Raw genomic sequence first — 5,469 nt, 5'->3', positions numbered from 1 at the left:
AAAATGCAATTTGCCCCCAAATTCATACGGATTTTGAAACAAATATAGTCTGAAGCTTCTGCCACAGTAAGAATAAACAATATAAATTCATCCCCGGTGGGGATTCGATGGGAGACAAGGCAAGGCTGTCCACTTTTGTTCATCCTAGCTTTAGAACAATTAGCTATATGCACCAGAACACCACCACACATCAGGAGAGTCCTAATTAGAAAACAAAACTATACAATCAGACTATCTGCAGATGATTTAATGATTATGACACGTGGCCTGCTGAACACGGAAACAGAAGTACTTCAAGAGCTTAACAATTTTGCAACACCATAAGTTAACTTCAGTTAACAGTTAACTGCAAGTTAACTTCTCAAAATCTGAAGCTGTATTCTTCAATATACCATCCAAGATCCAAAAAGTTAACTTCTCAAAATCTGAAGCTGTATTCTTCAATATACCATCCAAGATCCAAAAAGCATCTACAGAACTCACAGGCATTAAATTCTGTCACACAAAGCTTAGATATTTTGGAATAATTATAACAAGAAACCTTAACAGATTCTCTTCACACACAAAAAACCCTTGCTGTTTCTATTGCAATCACTCCCAATTTTAATCCCACTCATTCGGGTACAAAAGTGGTAGAAAAAATTAATTCATTGTTATTTTTTTTTCTGCAAAAGACCCAGAATAAATGCCAAACTTCTGTACTTCCCCACAGTGGGAGGAGACTGGGGCATCCCAAACCTGGAGCTATATTTCATTGCTAACCAAGTAAGATGTGTCATCCCTTTCATTTCAGAGGATACCTCAAAACAATGGGTCCAATGGAAAACCAAATTAATTAAGGGAATTCCAAGCTCAGCATCTCTCTTCTTAAACCAAAAATTTAGAACCGGCCTAAAATTTCAAAACAGATTCACACAAACCATGCTTAATGAATGGAAAGAAAAGGCAGGAATCCTAACTTCAGCATTATCTTCATGGACCACCCCTCACCTTCCACCCACTATTTCATAGGAGTGTAAAAGGTTTATACTGGTCATATGACCTTTATAACAGAAATACACCACTATCAGACCAAGAAATACAGACTGAACCAGGAAACTTACAACCCCATTGGCTGCTATTCCATCAAATCCACACTTTTTTTTAAGCTAACCCAGTCACCAGTAAGATAGCCACAAGATCACTTGCCTCATTTGAAAGACTTGTAATATCCACAGAAGGACAAGGCCCAGATATAACGCCTGCAATTCTACTCAGTGCATCAGTGGGTTCACCTGACCCTATTAAACAGTAATGGGAATGCAGTTTTGGCTATGAACTTGACCCAGGTTAACGGAATAGACTTTGGACAACAACAGCAAAACCCCTTAAGTCTATTTTGGCAATAGAGAATTAACACTAAAACTCATATATAGGTGGTACCTAACCCCTAGGAAGCTGGCAATGATCCATCTTGGTGCTTCCCACGTTGCTGGAGGTGCTGCCCCAGACTTGGTACATATTTCCACATGTGGTGGGAATTCTGGAATTAGATGTTTCAAGAAGTTAATAGAATGACAAAACAACAATTGGAAGTCAAGCCAAAATTCACTTTATTAAATATATTTCAAGATACCAACCTGGCTTTGCATAATAAAAGCCATTTATTACAAGCTGCACAACACAACCAGACGCTGGAAAGACTTTTCTGACACGCTAGACAACTGTCACATAACCGTTTGGGAAACAGCTCTTCTTGAGATATGAACAATAAACTATGGTTGACATGTGGACAGATCAAGAAAGATGGCTTTATTTTGTATTATTCTATATTGCAATTTTACGTTATGAACTGCCCTGAGATCTACAGATGAAGGGTGCTATACAAATTTAATAAATAATAAAAATTACTTATTATCCCAGTGTGGTTTAATTTAATAACATATGCCAATATTCCAGAAAATGAACAACCACCCTCATCAGTCTTTGGCTCAGTCTGGCTGATCTAAATTTAAATTTAAACATAACTTATTATATTCCCTTTGAAGCCCCCTTCCCACATTTATAAATATACCAACACTTTATATTGTTTCATTGGTAACCTAAGAGGAAAAATGATTATTACTCATACTTAATCTAAGCACAACCACAAGGGCTCCTGATTAGGCATTTAGCTACGTGATGTTGAATGTTATCTATTAACTCTGTTCTATCCTGTTTCCCCTTTGTTTTTGTTAAAACCAATTCATGAACCAAGAACTTAAAACACTGACCACAAATAATGAACCATATGTTGTAGATATTACTGCAAATTTAGGATGCTATTTTTGTAATACACAAGTGGCAGGAGACGACTTGGTCTATTTATTTATATCATTTATCATTCCTATGATCCATAAATAAATAAATGAATGAATGAATGAATGAATGATGTTATTAAAAATCAACCAATCAAGCAAGCAAGCAAGCAGAAAGAAGCACTATGCTTCAAAATACGAGTTGCTGGAATCGCAGGTGAGCAGAGTGCTGTTTCAGAGGCATCTGTTTGGCCACAATAAGAACAGGATGCTGAACTACCTAGACCATTGATCAAACAAACTTCTTTTGCTTCATGTGCAAACGATTCCCAGTCTGAAAATGTAGGCCAGTGCTGACCTACAACCTACTTTGCATTGAGAGGCACACATGCCCTCTTTATCCTGTCTATCTAAAATTTGATACTGATTCATTGGAGAAACACAGAAGCTATGAGCTGGAGAGGAGCAGCTGGATCTCCCGCTGAAATGAGCGGAAAGACCACAGGAAGTGTATCTCTTTTTTAATTAAAACAAAACAAATTCCTTCCAGTAGCACCTTAAAGACCAACTAAGTCAGTTCTTGGTATGAGCTTTCGTGTGCATGCACACTTCTTCAGAATTGCCTCAGAATTGGAGGTTCTCTCCCCTGTCTGAAATTTGACAGGCCTAATAACTTGAAGGATGGAATGCCCGAAAATTTGGTGGCTGGATGGAAAAACAGCAGTTGTAGTCAGCAGAAGACTCTCTGGGTTTCCCAGGAAAGCCAGTGGGAAATGAAAATGAACGGTAGTTACAGAAATGAACAAGATCCACATTAGCAACTAAGCAAATAGGTCCAAATTTACAACATATGAGTAAACAAACTTTTTAAATAAGCTTTGGCCCAGCTGCAACATCACCTGCCCCACACCTGAGGCTATGGGTGATGGTCACGTGCAGGGCAGATGGACATGACTTGCAGGCCAAATGGGGAGGCCAGGTGGGCCTAATGAGGCCTGTTGGCCATGGTTTCCCTGCTGCTTTTCTAATTCAGCCCTGGTTTCGGAGTGGAAGCTGCCTTGGCCAGTCTGTGAGATGACCTCTGCCAAGCGAGGGAGAGGAAAGTGCAGCCCTGTTGATTGACTTGAAGCTCTCAATATCACAGATGATGGCATCCTTCAGGGTAGGCTGCCTGGTTGGAAACTGGGAAGTACCATGTTGGAGTGGTTCCTCTCCGACTCTGATGGTCGATTGCAGAAGGTGGTGCTATGGGGTTATTGATCTTCCCCTTAGCAAATAGGCTGTGGATTAACATGCTTTTCAGTTAGAAAATAAGTTTGTGTTTAGACCTTGGACACTACAGGTTTTATTCTGATGTTTTAATTGGTGCTTGATTTTATGTTCATGCCGTACTTTTATATTTTATGTCTGTGTTATTGTTGTTTTAAAAATCAAGTGTACACCATCCAGAGCACTTATGGTCAACAGGCAGTATAAAAATGTTGAAAATAAAGATAAAATAAATTATAAAACAACCAGTGGGTATGAGAAAAGTTGAGTATGTATGCTTTAAACGTATGGTGTATAAGCAGTGTTAGTCCCTTGCAATGTGTTTTCTCCTTTTCATTCCCTGCTTCCTTCTGCTCCCCCCCCCTCATTTTTCTGAGTTTTGGTTTAAGGGGAATATGGGTAAGTGAGTTGCAGACTGATGTTCCACAGTGTATAGTATGTTTCAGATAATGGGTTGGATGCAGGCTAACTTGTTTCTTGTTGAAATGAAGGAGACAGATCAGTAATGGCATGGTTCCCATTGTAATCGATGGGACTTGAGTTCCACTAACTTAGGGACTCCAGCCAACCATATGCCTCCTCTGGAAGATACTATGTTGGTCTCCAAAATGTATTTTCGCTGGAAGAAGGGGATTTGGTGCAGGGTGTGTGTCGCGTTTTAGGAAAAAGAAATGGTGAAACCATCAATGAAGAATTTAAAGAGAGGTGTGAGAAATGCCAAAAATATAACTTGTAGCATCTCTGTGCCCCTTCAGATGAAGTTGGACTCCAGCTCCCACCATCCTTCTCCACTGGCTGTGCTGGCTGAGGGAAGCTGGAGTTGGAAGGTGGTGGACTCTCCTTCTCTGGAGATTTTTAGGCAGAGGTTGGATGGCCATCTGTCATGGATGCTTTAGTTGGGATTCCTGCATTGCAGGGGGCTGGAATATATGATCCTCAGGGTCCCTTCCAACTCTACAGTTCTATGACTCTTTGATTCTAAGTGTGAGTTTGTCAGTTTGGCTGGGTAGTTACACAGGTCCAAGGACCAAAAGCAAGACAGTCCTGTCCGTCCCCTCTCTCTTTAAGAACTATATAAATGGGGGAATTCTGCTTTGTGTGGTTTTACCCACAGAGCACTGCAGTCTGAAAATTCTGAAGGGGCACCAAGCTCGGGCCTGGCACAAAAAAGTGTGGTCAAGGATGTACTTCCCATACTTATTTGAGTCACTGAGCAAGGAAGGTGGATACAACCTTTCGAGGGTGTGGGTGTGGGTGTGGGTGTGTGTATACTGCAATGCAAGAGGAAAGAACTCCCTCTGGTGAATGTTTAGACAGATGCATTTGACTAATGAGTCACTTGGTGCTGTACGATTCCATAAGGTAATGGTAAACAGCCAGGCAGCATCCATAACTAAAAGAACTACCTTTGCTCTAAAGACATGAACTGCTCCTTTTATAAAAAAACACCCCAAAATAAACTGCAATCTGATGGGCCTGCTCATTCCCCAAATAACTAAATCTACATTTCTATCCGTTATCAATGATTCAGTTCCTGGCATCTCCAGTTATAGTATGTGGAAGCTTAAATATGCTGGACTGATAGAGGCTCGCAATGCCACCTGCTGGAGCAGAGATGGGAACTGTGTACTCTCCAGATATTGTTGGACTCCAGCTCCCATTAACCCCTGCCAGCATAGCCAATGGTCAGGGACGATGGGAGTTGTAGTCCAGCAACATCTGGAGAGTGGCAGATTTCCTACCCTTCATTTTCACTGACTGGTTCCCCATCACTATGATAGAGGTTAATTCAGACCACATGCGAATTTAACCTGATGCAGCCATGGAGAAATGCACAAATCCACATGCAATGTGTTTCGAGTCAGCTCTTCTTGTCTATTTAAACCAATGAGAAGAACAGGGAGAAAAAAGACAGCCACACGTA

This window comes from Podarcis erhardii, assembly GCF_964252035.2.
Source record: "Podarcis erhardii genome assembly, chromosome: 1".
NCBI lineage: Eukaryota > Metazoa > Chordata > Lepidosauria > Squamata > Lacertidae > Podarcis > Podarcis erhardii.
This window is presented reverse-complemented; position numbering follows the sequence as displayed.